We start from the raw sequence: 17,329 nt of genomic DNA, 5'->3' as shown, positions 1-17,329 counted from the left end.
GCAGGCTTGGTTCCAGACCACTGCAATAAGGCGAGTCAAATGAACTTTTTGGTTTCCCAGCACATAATGAAAGTTGTGTTTACCCTGTTTATATACTGTGGTCTATTAAAGTGCAGTAGCATTACACTAAAAAAAAACAGACTTACCATCATTAAAAAATACTTTATTGCTAAAAAATGCTACTGTCTGAGCTTTCAGTGAGTCATGATGGCTTTGCTGATGGAAGGTCTTGCCTTCGTGTTTAATGCCTGCTGACTGATGAGGGTGGTGGTTGCTGAAGGTTGGCACGGCCATTTCTTGAAGTCTGCTACATTGACTGACTCTTCCTTTCGTGAACAGTTTTTCTGTAGCATGTGATGTTGTTTGATAGCATTTTACCCACAGTAGAAATTCTTTCAAAATTTGAGTCAATCCTCTCAAACCTTGTTGCTGCTCTGTCAACTAAGTTTATGTCGTATTCTAAATCCTCTGCTGTCATTTCAGTGTTCTTCACAACATCTTCACCAGGAGTAGTTTCCACTTCAAGAAGCCACTTTCTTTGCTTATCCATAAGAAACAACTCCTTGTCCGTTCAAGTTTATCGTGCGATTACAGTAATTCAGTCACATCTTCAGGCTTCACTTTTAATTCTAGTTCTCTTGCTCTTTGTACCACATCTGCAGTTACTCCCTCCACTGAAGTCGTGAGCCCCTCAAAGTCACCCACGAGAGCTGGAATCAACTTCCAAACTCCTGTTCATGTTGACATTCCTAGGAATCACACATGTTCTTCATGGAACCGAGAATGGTGAATTCTTTCCAGAAGGAATTCAATACACTTTGCCCAGATCCATCAGAGGAATCCCTATCTATGGCAGCTAGAGCCTTTAAAATATACTTCTTAAATAATTAAGACTTGAAAATTGAAATGACTTCTTGATCCACAGGTGACAGAATGGATATTGTGTTAGTGAGCATGAAAACAACCTTAATCTCATTGTATGTCTGCATCAGAGCTCTTAGTTGAGTAGGTGCACATTGTTAAGGAGCAGTAATATCTTAAAAGGAATCTTTGTTTCTGAACAGTAGATCTCAACAATGGACTTAAAATATTCAGTAAACCATGTTGTAAATAGATGCGCTGTCACCCAGGCTTTGTTATTCCACTGATAGAGCACAGGCAGAAAAGGTTTAGCATAATTCTTAAGGGCCCTAGGATTTTTGGAATGGTAAGTGAGCATGGGCTTCAAGTTAGTCATCAGCTGCCCTAACTCCTAGCATGAGATTCAGCCTGTCCTTTGAACCTTTGAAACCAGGTATTGATTTCTCCTCTCTAGCTATGACAATTCTAGATGGCACCCTCTTCCAATAGAAGGCTTGAAAATATTCATTAATGATCTTAGTTTGATCTTCTGGATAACTTGCTGCAGCTTCTAGGTCAGCACTTGCTACCTCATCTTGCATTTTTATGTTATGGAGAGGACTTCTCTCCTTAAAGAACCAACCTCTGCTAGCTTCAAACTTTTCTTCTGCAACTTCCTTCCCTCTCTCAGACTTCTGAGAGTTAGGATTTTTCTGTGGATTATGCTTTGGCTTAAGGAAATGTGGCTGGTTTGATCTTCTATCCAGAACACTAAAACTTTCTCCTACCAGCAATAAGGCTGTTTCACTTTCTTATCATTTGTGTGTTCACTGGAGTAGCACTTTTAATTTCCTTCAAGAACTTTTCCTTTGCGTTCACAACTTGGCTGACTGGTGCAAGAGGCCCAGCTTTTAGCTTATCTTGACTTTCAACATGCCTTCCTCACTAAGCTTAATCATTTCTAGCTTTTGATTTAAGTTTAACTCTTCCTTGCACTTGAATACTCAGATACCATTGGAGGGTTATTGATTGACCTAATTTCAGTATTTTTGTGTCTCAGGGAACAGGGAGGCCTGAGGAGAGGGAGAGAGATGGGGGAATGACTGGAACACTCAACATTCATGGATCAAGTTCATCACCTTGTATGGACATGAATTATGGCATCCCAAAACAATTACAATAGTAACATTAAAGATCGCTGATCACAGATCATCATAATATAATAATATGAAAAAGTTTGAAATATGATAATTATCAAAATGTGACACAGAAACACAAAGTACGCAAATACTGTTAGAAAATCAGCTCCACAAGACTTGCTTGACGCAGGGTTGCCACAAACTCTCAATTTAGAAAATGTGCAAAATCTGCAAAGTGCAATAAAGTGAAGTGCAATGAAAAGAGGTACGCCTATAATTTCTTTCTTAATAAAAAGAAGAGAGGGAAGGAAGGAGGGAGGGAGAGGGGGAGGGAGAAAAGGGCATTTGCAGTGCTGTGGGAAATCAACTCAATGAGACCTGATGTTCTTTTTGGAAATGCCAAAATCTGCAGCAAACGTGTCTGATAAAATCTCCTTCAAAAAGAAAAGGCACTACCTTGCATCTCTGTGAACTCTTCCTGGTCTGTATATTAACTTCTCTTCAAAATAATTCCATGCCCCAAAGCAATTCCCTGCATGAACTGGTTTTACATTTACTTTCTTGTAAAAGAAAGTGGATGTTGCTTTCCCTGCTAAAGACACATCCCTATAGTTCACCCTGGTCAAGTCTGAGAGTCCCGTTTCCAAGGTCAGTCCTTCCTGCATGTGCCTGGGGAGGTGGGAAGGAACAGGACAAGTATGACAAGTTTGTCTGTTCCGCATTCCCTTCCTGTTTGCTCGTCTCTGCATCTTCACGGCAGCAACAGAGGGAGTCAAGTGAGCAGTAACCAGGCTGAACAGAGAGCTTGGGTATTTGGTGTGCTTGGGTAACCAGGGGCCGACAGGGGAATCCTTCCTTCCTTAGTCAAAGATTCCAGGTCAGAGAAGAGCAAAGGGACATGTGTTGGTGGATAAATTGTTTTGAAATAGGGAGATGTATGGACAGAAGGTCACATTTATCTGCAGACTCCTCAAAGTGGCTGCTGGCCAGGAATGATGACCTTTCAAAGACTTTAGAGAGATTCATTTCTTCAATATCCAACATCTCCATGTTGCATATAAACTTCCATAGACACAGATGTTTTCACAGTTGAGCATCTTTGGAAGAATTATTACAGCCTTCAGGAGGAGTTCATTTGGAAGGGAAGGTGGGTGGGGGATCATTTCAAAGTCTCTAGGCACTTAAAATAAGCACAGGACAACTGCCTTTAAAGACAGCACCTCAGTTGCCAGGGTCTGGGCCACAACAGGCCATTGTAGGACCCTGTGGACTAGAGGATCCAGACAGACCCACTGATTGTAGATCTTTGCATTACTTTGACTAGCATTAAGGGCAGCCAGAGGGAAGAAGGCAGTGCTGGGCTTTCCTACTTGGAAATATGAAAGATATTCTCTGGGCTATTACATCCTTTTAGTGAAGGCAATTCACATTCTTTTGGTGGTTTATCCTACTTATAATGATCAAATCCTAGAGTCAGAACTTCTAATGCAAACCACTTTTACAGCTGTAATTGGATCTAAGGCAAATGAAACCACCAAGTGGTCTTAGACTCCCTGGCAATGTTCAATCAGTACATGATATCGCCTATGAAAGTGATATCTTACTATTGATACTTCTCCCAAGAGCAGCACAAATTAGAGACATACTTGCATGACTGTGAAGCCTTGCAGACAGACAGTATGAGAGTAGGCCACTGCTAAAGTGGGGATTCTCAAACATAGGATGACGCACATTTCATTGTGGTCATTTAATGGAAACCCAATGAAAGTCCTCTGCTGGGTCGGGGGGTAAAAGAAGTTCTAACATTTAGGGAACCACATGAAATGTGGTTCTTAAGAAAATTCAAGAACTGATAATGTTAACAGCATCTGAAAGCAGACTTTGGGGGACTATGAGATACATGGTCACAAAGTGAAAACACATGGTCCTCCTGACTGCATCCACTGGGACAGGGCCCTGCTCTAAACGCCCCCACCCCACATACTGGGACAGGACCCTGCTCTAAGCACCACCCTCTGACACACACACACTGGGACAGGACCCTGCTCTAAGCAACCTCCCCCCCACACACACACCAGACTCAGAGGTTTGCAGATGATCTCTGAAGGTACAGAGGTCTCAGTCCTATCAAAGGATGGTTCAGTCCATAAATTTGAGCATGCAAAGACATAGAATTGCTATATTGACTGTACTTATATTTCATGTATTTTTAGATACGTATCCTGTGGTTTTTATATTCAGTGTAATTTCTGACTTTAGCACATCTCCAGTTGATCTCTATCCTCTCCTATCCCTGAGGTTCAGCTATAACTTCAGGATCTTACACAATGTGATGTCTATATCTGAAACATCTGGTCTACCTGCCATCAGCCTGAAAGGTTCCAGCTGAGACATCTACTGTCCTCCGTATAGTTGGTTCCTTCAAGCCTGAACTCTCTGTTGCTTCCATACCACACTTGAGATGTGGGAAATTTTGCCAGGTTGCCCTTGGTCCTCTGCCTAGACATGCAGTATGGCCACTTCTCTCTGAAGTCTTGCTGTCTCTTAAAAAAGCTTTGCCAATAAGTGGGGTGAGTCTCCCTCCTGCACGGAAAGAAGTCCTGCCTGTTTCTTCACCTTTAAACCTTACTTTCCCTATCTGTGCAATGGGAAGAATAATAACTATGATAAATACATAATATTAGCATTTTAAAGCATCATTATTAGTGGATAGGTTTGAATGGTCACAGATGGAAGCAAAAAACATGGCCTCACATTAATTTATATGAGGGACTCATTAATGCTATGGCAGTAAAATCCTTTTATATTCAAAATATATCACTGGAATTTCTAGCAATTATACTACTTACTACAAATTCCTGGGTGCATCTATGGTCCTCCATAACCCTTTAATTTTTAACTTTCCACTGAATTATACTATATATTATATGAAAAAGTGCAAGTAAGTATAGAGCTCAGACATACTCATGTAATCAACAGAACAAGAAAACAGAACATAACTAGCCTCACAAAACTTCCCCTCAGGCTTTTGTCCCATCACTACCCACCCTCCCAGGGTAGCTGTGTGTCTTGCCAGTGGGTTTCAGCTTGGGGTAAGTTCACTATGGTTTCAGTGAGATTGAGAAATGACAACGGAATGTTCTTGGGGTAAAAGGGTTTATACCTGGCTTTATTCTCCCAGTGGAAGGCCTAACACTAGAATCACATCTGCATCTAACAGTCTGCAGGCCTATAATTCTCCTCCATCTCTGCTTCCACCCAGAGAACTGGGCAGAGCTCTTTATATAGTCAATAATAGCTTATTGCCTGTGGGTATAGAATCAGTAGCCTAGCACTAGGCCAATTACATCATCACGTCGTTTAGGATCAGGTGAGGATCCTGGCCATAGGAACTTTCAATTTCCCCACACTGTGATCTTGATTTCAAACATTATAGGTTAGTTTAGCCATCTTTATATTTTATGTAAGTGGAATCATGCACTTTTAACTTTTGGGGTCTGGCTAATTTTGCTCTATGTTATATTTGTGAGTTTCAAACAAATTTTGTGTATAGTTGTACACCATTCAGTCTCATTGCATACTGTTTTAAATTATACCTCAGCTTATTTGTTTTCATTTTAGAGCATTTACAAGTGACCACCCCGGGTTTGGTGCTCCCACTAGATGAGCCTGTGAGATATTTGAGGGCACAGTCATCATGATTCAGAAGTCTCTTCTCACATGGGTGGTTCTGGGTGTGTGTAGCCTGATGAATCAGAAGTATTTCCTTGACCCTTGAAGAGTCTCACAGTATATATTTCATTTGCATGAATCTTCCTGACCTGTCTCAGAGCATGGCCATGCACAGTGATCTCGGCTCCTACACAAAGGAGCTCTACAGCTTTGATGAAGCCTTTGCAACATGATGACTGGTAAATGACATCAACTTTTACGTGATGCCTAGGTGGTGACATGTATACCCTAGGAGCTTACACGTGCTACCTTGTTTAGCCTCACAAAATCCTGTGCCATGGGTAATGATTTAGTCTTTTTTTAGCTGATTTAATGTCTACTATTGAGTGTCTACTGTGTCAACCACCCAGAGCTGTAGCAGCACCCAGAGAGCTCACTGTTGGGTGGATGAAACGTAAGGATAAATAAAGGTGGAGAAGTACCGGGAGAGGTGTGAACAAGGGCAGTGTGGAAAAATTTAGAAGAACTGTGGGGTCAGAAAAGGATTCCAAGTAAAAGTGACCTTATTCTTCCCATTCCCACATTTCTCATTCATGGCCAACAGAAGTTAAATAGCATGTCCAAGACCCCAAATCTAAGAAGCTTGGAGCAGGAAATAGAACCCTCATCACTGCACTCCGAAGTGGCCTCTGCTTATCCCTTCTATGTGTGCTGCTTACCTCCTAGAGAGCCGTCCTCTCCCAGCTTGTCACATCCTCTCCACTGACAGAGTCCAGGGGTGGAAGAAGGGGAAGGATAATGTGGCCCTAGGAGGGGAGAAAACAAAGCCTTGAGAAGAAGGAGTTAAAATAAAGACTGAAGCAGTGATGGAGCCCCATAGATTTATAAACAACTTCCCTTCTCATTTTGAATGTCAGAAAGAGGATCCTGAAAGCCCATTATGTCATATGAAGTTGCCCATGACACTTCAGATAAAATTTTAAAAATAATGATGGCAAATCCCTCTATATGGTTTAGAATTGCAACTGGAAAAAGGGAAGGACTAGATTTTGAATTGGATCAGCCTACAAACATATACTCTTCATTGTTTTTATTTTCTGACTTTAGGAATAACAGTGCTTATTAGAAAAATGTCAAGGAAGTTTAGTGTAGAATCTTTCAGACTCTCCTTCTCTTTCATATGTATGTGTGATACTCATTTATATGTATGACCAAGACAGTATAGATCTCTCTAGATACAATGTCTTGGTCAATAAAGCAGAAAATCTGTCTGACATCTATTTCAAACCATGGCATATGAATCACAGAAAGCATGGAACTGGCAGTGGTCTCAGCCCCATAGGTGATGTCATGGAGATGATAATCTCCAAATTGCCTCTAATCCTATAATGACTTCCAAACCACATGTTACACCACACGTGACAACCCAATTACTAATACCACCATTTTCATGTATGCAAAGGACAGCTAGCTTTTCAGTCCTGTGATTACATGAATGCACAACTACAAATTAACTTGCAATTTTGGTGCAATATGAGGAAAGTGCCATTCTTATTACATTCCAGAGAAAAACCATAACCAAACAGCCATGGTGAAAGTTGAGTGTCATCCTAGCGTACTTGTCAGTCAGCAAGGCAAATGTGTCTCCAAGGCCCCTAGCTGTTCTCTGAGGTAGGAAACCTCTTCGTGGGTCTTTATTAGTGAAGAGGCTAACAAGGACCCACAGGCCTTAGAATTCCAAGGCACAAAACTAGAGAAGTATAGACTTTAAAGTTCCCCAACTCTGATAATCAGAATAAAAAAGTGGTGGGGGGAAAATCTACAGATGTTGTCATGCTCAGAATGATGACATGAAGTTATTCTTCGCTGGGCCTTATGGATTATATAGTTCAGCCAAGACCTGGAGAAGAGGGAGGGCTCACGTGGCCAGGTAGAGCTCAGCATCAGCCCATGACTCTGGACTTACAGCGTCAACCAGAAGGCAGACAAGACAGGTTGAAAGACAGTGACCAAGTTTTGAAAAGAATGGGAAGGAAAGGATCCTCAACAGGCCAGCGGCTCCTCCAGGGTACAGCCCCTGAGCATCAGGATGGCTCTCACATAGATTCTGCCACCCTCTTCTCTGCCTGCCTGTTCAATTTAACCATTTCACATACTCTTCTTTCGGCGTCATACTTTTCCAGCCACTCTCTACTTTCACCTTCACTTTGTCTCACCTGTTATGGCTTCTCCATGGAATCTTCCCCTTTGTCATCCCCAGGCATGTCTGCCCATTCCTTCTCCTGGGCCCCTGCTTCACCCCAGATACAGCATCTCCCCCATATTGAACTGTAAGGATACACTCACCTCCCCTAGAATATGGTCAGTTCCCCAAGACCACAGCTGTATTTTACTTGTCTTTGTATTCACACAATTTCTGGCACATGGGAAGCATTCAATAATTATTTGTTGAATGAATGAATGGTTGAATAAAAATAGTTAGATGATAGATAGATAAAGGAACTAATCTCACGTTCCCTTCATGTATCTTGGCCAGCTTCAAAGTCAAGTGGGAACACTGCCTTTCCACAGTCATCTAGTCTAGAACCTTCTTATTCTGAAAAGAATGTCAGGAGCATGACATAGGCTATAGGACTGCATATATCCTGTCTAGATTTCAACATGTTCTTCTCTCTTAAAAAAATATAGTGGCCCTCTGGTTGCATCAAGGGTCTGTGTTCTTTGCATAGTGGGTGTGTAAAAATAGATTTAAACTAGAGATGGATGGCCCCAGATGGATGTGGTTGGGGTGTGGAAAAACATCTTGAACTATTTTTCAAACATTTCAGTTTCGGCAAAAACCAAAACATGTTTTGCCAATCACTTTCCCTTAATTTTAAGAGCCATGGATTTCAAAGGAAATTTAATCTGAATGTTTCTACTTCATTTACTCCATCTCTTCAAAATGTTCTCCTGAAGAAGTAAACTGATGTCCTAGAAGTTTAAAGGAACTTTTATAGTTTGTTGGTTTCTTTTAAACAACCAGCCACTTAACAATTTGGGAGGGAATCAAAAAGCCCTAAATACTTGAAGTAAAAGGAAAAAAAAGTGCAAATTTGTTTAAGTTTGAATCTAGGAAGGTGGCAACATATTTCTCTTGCTGAAACAAAGGAGACATGGTTAAAATTAAAAATTAAGGGAAATGTAATTGATTAGAAAGTGGATACATTCTACATGAGCAGTGGACAAAAACGCTAGGGATTATTACAGATACTGATTCATCTGTAATAGACATCATTACAGATCATGGTTCATTTGTTCACTTTGTTTAATTTTTGAAGGAGTATGAGTGTGTGTTGTCAGTAGCTCCTTAATTATATTCACATGACCATGGCAGGAAAATCCTAACGATGCTTTAAGGGGAAAGAATCAGCAGAATTGTAGGTGCACAGCTCCCGCTTAAGCTCCTTAAAATATGCCGACTGCCCCCTGCCCGGTACTCCCTATCCTATTGTTAGTGACACTGGCGTGGAGTCGCCACCAGTCCGCTTCCTGGTTTGTTTATGCAGGGGTGTGTGCTCCCCACAGACCTTACCTGATATCCTTTTATTCCACCAGATCCTTCCATTGTGTAAGTTACAAGCCGGGAACAGCTTAGGCCCCTGGGGCATGTGTCTTCATTCTTCGGAGTCACTAGGGGAAATCTCGTGCACAGCAGAAATCCAGTCAACACCCTTGTTCCCAAGAGTTAATACACTGTTTGACACCACTGTGGCCAGCAGAAGAATTAGTCCATCTCTCCCAGACCACCCACACTACGAATAGCTAATAACTAACACATGGGGAGACCATGGCTAATGATATCCCTGGGTTCAGTGGTTCGTTGGGTTTTCTTTCTTTCTTCCCCCCGCCCCCCCCCTCCACCATTCATTAGCGTTCGCTCATTCCGTTAATAACCACTGAGTGCCCATTGATGCCAGGGGCTCTGCTGGGCATTTTGGGGAGTCACAAAGGTGAAGGAACTGTAGGCGTGCTGTCGAGAAGCACAGAGAATGAACTGACCTGTTGGTGCTTTCATTCATGCTCTGCTTGCTCCATCAAATACATTTTTAAATCAGGATACAGTTTTAAATCAGTCACTTCTACATTTGGAGAGAAACCCAAATGGGGAGGCCCAGTCAGCCTCCCAAAGGAGAGACCTGCTCAGTTGCCTCACAGGACCAGTCACAAGCCGGCGAGGAGATCTCATCAGCAGGTACATCGCATAGAGTGGCTCGGGGGGGGGGGGGGGGGGGGGGGGGAATGAAAGGCTGGAGGCAATTCCTGAGTACCTTCTGCAACACCGTAGGAGTGCTGGGAACAACATGAATCACGGACTCCTAGAAAAGCTGAGAAAACCTCCAAATGAGAACTGATCATAGAGTTTCCCCCATCAATCAGTACATCTGTCCTGAAACCTGAAGTCTTTGACTTCTAAGAGCTTTCCAGCCCTACTCCTGCCACATTAACTTGCCTCCCAAACGAAGATTCTAAGAACCACACGTTTTTAATTATCCAAAGTAAAGGCTGATGAATGATTCATACAACTAATCTAAACTTGGGCCAGGTTAAAATAATACTGTGTAATAACTTATATTTATATAGCTCATAAGAGCACTTTCTTCAGAGCTTAAAGTAGTTTTCAGATACTATCTCGTCTCTTCTCATAACATCCCTGTGAAATAGACATGGTAAGGGTCTTTCCTTCCATGGAAGGGGGAATAAGGGGCCAGAAAGTTTCAGACCCAAGTCCATGATCACAGAGGATGGAAGACAAAAACCCAAAGCACATCGACACTTAGGAGAGAAGTCACACCCACAATCTGGAAATTAGGGGACCGTGGCATTGACAAAACAGGCTTCGTTCCTGGGGGCAAATGACCACATTAGTGGTTGGAGTTGGGGCATCAACAGCTGTAGGCCATAACGTTCCCTTTGTCTTGGTGGCCTTTGGGGGCATCAGAGGTACTTAGGGGATGAGATACCGAAGACAAGAAACTCTGAGTCATACTCATGGCCCATCAGCTCTGATATTCTTCCTGGGGAAGTCAACGGTTGGTCAGGTTGCTCCATCAAATACATTTTTAAATACATTTTTAAATCAGGATACAGTCCTGCACTTGGGGAAGTGCAGGACGGTTGGTCAGTACGCCCACTGCAGGAGACGTCAGTGCCCTTCGTAGCTCCCTTGGGCCTGAACAGTTTAGTCTGTCACTGTGTGTACCTCTGGTTGGGGTCTTTCTCTCAGGTCCTGGAAAAAAGGTTTCTTGCCCACCCAGGCAGGCTGGAAGTGCTGAGCGTCAGCTTCCTCCTGAGTGGAGCTGCGTGTGAATGTCTGAGCTCCTCCTCTGCGAGGGGCCGCTGGGGAGGGTCCCTCACGCTTCCTAGAACCCCCCGGGGAATGAAGCTTCACACTCCCAGAGGGGTCACCAGCTGGACAGCATTTACTTTAGAGCTGCCTTCCCATCCCTGTCTCATTTCCCAATGGACAGCTTGCCCAGAATTCCAGGCAACGATGATCCTCTCTGACGTCATGCTCGATGGCCCCAGGACTATTCGTGGAGCCACGACCGTGGACCATGCCTCCCTACAAACCTACGTCTGTCCCTCCCCCAGGGTGTCAGTCTCCCCAAGTTCCTCACACACCAGAATCAGGGGTCATTGTTAAGTCTGGGACAGAACTTGAGCAAACAGGAATAAAAGTAGACGTGCTCTGAAAATCTGAAAATCATCTCAAACTTTGTCTTTTTTTTAATGCCTGATTCAGGACTGATTCAGGAAGTTAGAAATAAGTGGAAGTTTGAAATCCACACTCTCATTCTTTATTGTAGTTTAGGTTAATTTTTTAATGCACCTGTTGTCTGGCCAGTGGCACATCGGAGAGATGCAGTACTGTTTGAATTTGTTTTCTTAGGTATGTCAGCCATATGCAGTACCCGTACATATGTAAGTCAGTGTGATGAGTGTATTTGCCCCCTAGTGGCTTAGCAGTTATTTGCAGAATGCAAATTCATTCATTCAGTCACTCTGTCAGTCAGTCAAGTAAGTATAGAGCCTTTTTTTTGTTCCAGACACAGTGCTAGGGGCTGACAAAATAAACACCTGGTGGTCCCTGACCTCACAGAACTTATAGTTTTGAGAGGGAAAGATATATGAAAGCAAATTAATACTAATAATCATATAATTAAATTGTGATCATACAAGGGAAAGCAATGAGATGCTGCGAGAGAAAAGGAGGACATACTTAATTGGAAGTGAGACAAGAGTCAGAGAAAGCCTCTCTAACAAGTGATATTTCAGGCTGACGTTTAAAAGGCGAACAACTGGGCAAAATGTGGGGCAGGCTAATCATGGCAGGGGGACTAGCATATGTAGAGGTCCTGAGATGGGAAAGAGCTTGAAGCACATTTTCAGAGGAAATATAGCCTAGTGATTAAGGGCATGTAGTACAGATTCTGGCAGGCTGGATCCCAAAAGTCCTACTTCTGTTATTAGCTCTGTGACCCTGGGCCCAACACTTAACTTCTCTGTGCCTCCTCTGCAAAATGGGGATTGCAGTAAGAGTAAGTATCTTGCAGTGCTCAGCACTGTGCAACGGTTCAGAAGTGTTTTATTACCATTCAGAATAAGTGAGCTAAGTTGGCATAGAACTGGCCAAGTCTTAGGAGGCCATTTCCAGGATACACACACACACACACACACACACACACACACACACACATCTATGTCTCAATGCTTCATTCAACACTCAGTGTCCCTTAGAACCTCACCACTCTGAGCATGGTCTGAGGACCAGCAGCATGAGCATACTTGAAGCTATTAGAAAAGCCCCCCTAGGCCCTTGAATCAGAATCTGCATTTAACAAGGCCCCTGGGTGACTCATCTGCACCTTCACGGTTGAGAAGTGCTGCTCTGGAGGCCGCAAATGCCGTGGCCACTCAAGGTCCACATTCCACCACCACATCATCATGGAAAGTGCTACCAAGTGACATCCCTTTCCTATGCTGACTTCAGCACCTGGGGCAAACATGGAACCTAAGATCGGAAGGAGCAAAGATTCTCCTCCCTTGCACACAGGCACTGGGGACAGGCACCCAGCTGGATGCCCTGAGCACTGAACTGTAGAATAGCCAAGGAGGAAGCAGTACTTAGGGAGAGAGGGCGAAGGAATACAGCATTTCTTCTTTCTAACCCCCAGTTTTTATCTCATCTCTCTCTAAAGAAGTGACTAATAGGCCTTCCTTCTCTCATTTTTGTTCACCAGTAAAATAAAAGTTCTCTCTGCTCTCATCCATCTGAAACTTGTGATTAATATTAGTGTTGAAATGTACTCATGTGTTGATTAGGTTGCTATGAAAAATAAATGCTATTTGTTAAATAATGATAAATATTTGAAAAGCAACTCTGCTCTATGGAGCAAAACTAAAAAAGTATAACTTTATTTTTTTTTAACTCACAAGATTTTTTTAATCTGTGTTTTATAAATAGTCCATGACTTTGGGATGCTTCTAATATTATTTACAACACAGAGAACAAAATATAAAGGCTTACAAGCCGCTAGTATTATCTAAACATCAAGCAAGAATTTTTAGCACCATTTCCCTCTTAAATGTACAATTTAGATTGTGTCACATTTGCAATTACTTTGAACATTTCACACACACAACACAGAAGATTCTGATGTGACATTTCCTTTGATAACCTATTATGTTCATTGTGAATTCTACATCAAATCTCCTTGCCAAATAATATTGCACATTAGAGGTTTTCATTGTTTATTTGCAAAATAAATAAATAAGCCCACAGTAATCTCGAATGAAAACAAATCAAGGATGCATTCTTAATACATTTGCATTTTGTTGGATCATTTTTGTGATAAGATTTAGGTGCCCTTACTAGGGGGAATTGGCTGAAAAGTAATTTATCAGTTGGACAGGCCAGTTTCTTCTTTAGTCTTTTAAGCACATGTTTTAAATAACATCCATTTGATGGTGGGTCCCTACCTGTGTATTAAGGGCTCTCACTGGGAGTGATTGAAGGATTTCTATGAAGAGCTCTTGAGAAAGGATCCCTCTTTCTCACCGGGAAATAAATCCATGTCTTCACAGTAGAAAATAACTGAGTTCCAAATTGTTAAAATATTGAGTGTTCTCGACATTCTCCCCTGACCTCAGGCTGGAGTCTTTTGGAGCAGTGCAAAGGATGTGAGTGTGTGCAGGGGGCCTGAAGTTTGAAAGTCAGTCATTCATTTGCAAATGGACGTCATCATTCAGTTCAGGGGAATTGCAGGAAAAGGTGAGAACTCTATTAAAACCTAAAATGTAACCTAGAACATATTTGAGAAATCTTAAAAATGATAGTGTGGGGATGTTAAGAAATTTCTCCCAAGTCACACCATCTTATTCATAGAACTAGCTTTCTAACTGCTCATGCCTATAGAATAGTAGCTGCTTTACTGGGTTTGAAGTTTTGTGAGTGTGCCTCTAGCTTTAAGGAACTGATGCATGTCTCATTCATTTTTTATTCTTTTCACATCTGGCTCTAAGGGAATGCTCAATCGATGTTTGCTGAATGAATGAATCAATGGACAGATGGGATGGATGGAATGGATGGATAGATGGATGGATGGAGAGACAGCAGAGAAAGATAGATGGCTAGGTACTGTAATATCTCTACAACTAGTTTGAATTGTGGAAGATCAGAAGTAAGAAGAAATGGATAGAATATTATTTTAGACTGTATTTTTTTTTTCATGTAATAGAAACCCAATTCAAACTAGCCAGAGCAAAAAACAAAAAAAAACAAAAAAATACTATGGGTCATGTAACCGAAGTCCAAAGAGAGATCCTGCTCCAGGGAGGGTGGGATCGTGATGCCAGAATGCCAGCCACCCTGCGGGGCTGGGCTGTTCACTCTTTTCCTTTCTTGCCTGTTTTCCTCAATGTCATCTTCAATCCTGGGCAGTTTCAGGTTTATATGGTTTTTGTAGCACTTGCTCTCAAAAGGAGAAAGACCACCTCACTCTTGGTTTCTCTCTACTTCCATTCCTCACCTCCTTTCCTCATTTCCTTCCTGAGCACACACACAGATACACCACGATTCCTTAGAAGTGTGTAATGACCTTTGTAGAAGAGTATGAAAGCCTAAACTCATGGGCAATAAACTGAAAAAGGTAATTTTAAAATGTGTTTAGCAATCAAAATACAGGATTCTCTTGGGTAACAAAAGAGAAATTTTTATCTCAAGAATCCTTAACTATAATTTCACATTGTTATCCTCATTTTAAAGAAATAATGTAATGGCAATTGAAGCACAGAAAGCTTTAGTAACTTGCCTTATGTCACACTTACCTGGAGGTAAAATGCAAACCTGGGGAGGTCTGTCATCAAAGCCAGAGCTCCTGACCTTTCTGCTTGACTGCTAAGCTTATTTCCTCATCCGTAAAAATGGGGATAATAATAATACCTACCTTTAGGGTTGTTGGAAGGATTTTATGAATGAATACATAGGAAGTGCTTACAATAGTACCTAGCACACACAAGCATTCAACAAATGCCAGGAATTCTTATGTTCTTGAGCCTCCCTGGGATTGGGGAGGGGTGGAAGAGAAAGTAGGAAACCAAAACTTCATTAACCAAGTTCTAGTTAGTAGGGATCTAGCTCACTGATGTTGGACCACATGGAGTTGACAAATGTCAAACATTCCTCTGTAAGGTTTAATTTGGCACATGTTTAAGGCAGCTCTGGCGTTCATGATTTCTCACCCAGAGACTGAGCCTCTGAGAGCAGGCTCCCATAATTGGGGCTGCCTTTTCCTGCCAATCATAATGGAGATTCACCCTGCAGCTGAGTGTAATTTTAATTCTCTTATGGAAATTGCACAAGTTCCATGCGATAGAATTCCAAATGTTTTACTTTGTAGTTAAAAAAAAAAAATCCCAGAAAATAAACATGTAGGCTTCTTAGGAAAAACTTCAGACACTACAAGAATGTAGAGCATGTGAACTTTGGGCAAACAATAGGCTCTCAAACTGAGATTCCTCCTGTGTGTATCATACTCTCGTTCCCAGCCCCACGGAATGTGCCTGGAGGATTTCCACCTGTCCTTTCTGTCTGGTGAGAAACTTGCTCCATAGCTGGCATTAAATACCCACACAATCAACACAGCCACAATAAATGCAAACCTCCCTAGAGCCCCCCATTTCTTTTTCCACAAGAGGATGTATTTCTAATGTCACCAAGTTTTTTTTTATATTATAAATGATAATTAATTCCTGAGATGGAGACATAAGGGTTCCTAGCAATACAAAGATTACTAAAAACTTTGGGGCGTCTTTCTAAAGAGGGACACAAGCTGTTAACTGACATTGACATGTATTAGCAAAAGGCCAAAGTAGGTGTCTTGCTTTGTCGATTCAGCACAAAGGAGAGGATTCAAGCATTATGATAACAGGGCCATTCATGTTGCTATAGGCTATGGTTGTGTGTTCACACTTCCATAATAAACCTATTTTCAGGGGCTTATAATTCAACCGTAAAAATCTGCTCCATGCTCAAACTTGGCAGAACAAAATCTCAAGACTCTGAACACAGAATCCCTCCTTTACTTAAAATATTTTTTAAAGATGAGTTTTGGATGGGTTTACACTTGCCAAGTGCCAAAAATATTAGGGATTTGAGCAGCTATTTTCTTTTAGTTGATATCTAGAGACAGCTAATCCATTCCTACGTAAAGGAAGCTCCAGCTTTTTTGATCAGTTTTGCCTGAAAGATTGTCAAGTTAGAAAGAAGTTAAACACCAGTGTGGAATGAATTAGAGAGCATTAGACAATAATTAAACTGAAATTAGGGCATCATTTATTCATCAAGTCACCACTAAGAAAAGAATCCAATCCTCGTAGATACCTTTAAAATATTTAGATATCTTAAACACCTTTGCAAGTGGGAAGAGAAGGATGGAATTGCTTCTGCTCAGAGGGGTTTGCTGATGACAGTGACTGAATTTTAAGTGCCACTGGGCCCTGGGGTGGGGGCAGGGGATGGAGAGTGAAGCCGTTTCTGAAAGCTGCCTTCCACTTGTGTTGAGAAATGGAAGCAATGGCTCATTGTAGGAAGAATCTCCCAGCTCCATAGGATGACTTGGGTCCCAGAATTCCCACGGTCACGTGGGGCAAAATCAACAGGTGGTGACATATTCCTCTCTCCCTTCTATGAAGCTTATTGCCACAGACAACTGGGGCTTATCCCACTGGGGTGCTCTGTGGAACCGTGCAGAATGCGTTTCAGAATTGTCTCTCCAAGGAGGGAAGGCTGAGCCATTCATCCACTCAGAGAACTAACTTTTCCATATTTCTGGACTCCTAGGGTTTGGAGAAAGAGAAACAGAGAAGACAGAAAAATGAGACGGAACAGCCCTTAAAATGGGACACGGTCAGCACGTACAGGAACTGTCCACCACAGCTGCGGCTGAAGTTGGGGGGGCCTGAAGATGTGGTGAGGGGGGTGACCAACTTGCCCTAGTCTGCCGGGACTTTCCCATTGAAAGTCTTGCCTCCTGGAAACCTCTCAGCTGCAAGAAAACTGGGACAGTTGCCACACAGTGATGGAGGAACCGACTGTGTCTGCTAGCAGGGGATGAGATGCCCAGGGCCTTACTCCA

The 17,329-nt window shown here is 42.2% G+C and overlaps 1 pseudogene; it reads right to left on the bottom strand.

The window, feature by feature from the left end:
• Nucleotides 1–307: 307 nt before the first annotated feature.
• On the bottom strand, nucleotides 308–11,250 carry LOC130684487 (tigger transposable element-derived protein 1-like; annotated as a pseudogene).
• Nucleotides 11,251–17,329: the final 6,079 nt, after the last annotated feature.

Source organism: Manis pentadactyla, chromosome 8 (genome assembly GCF_030020395.1).
Source record: "Manis pentadactyla isolate mManPen7 chromosome 8, mManPen7.hap1, whole genome shotgun sequence".
Taxonomy (NCBI): domain Eukaryota; kingdom Metazoa; phylum Chordata; class Mammalia; order Pholidota; family Manidae; genus Manis; species Manis pentadactyla.
The sequence above is the reverse complement of the archived record's forward strand: the minus strand, read 5'-3'. Positions and strand labels throughout refer to the sequence as shown.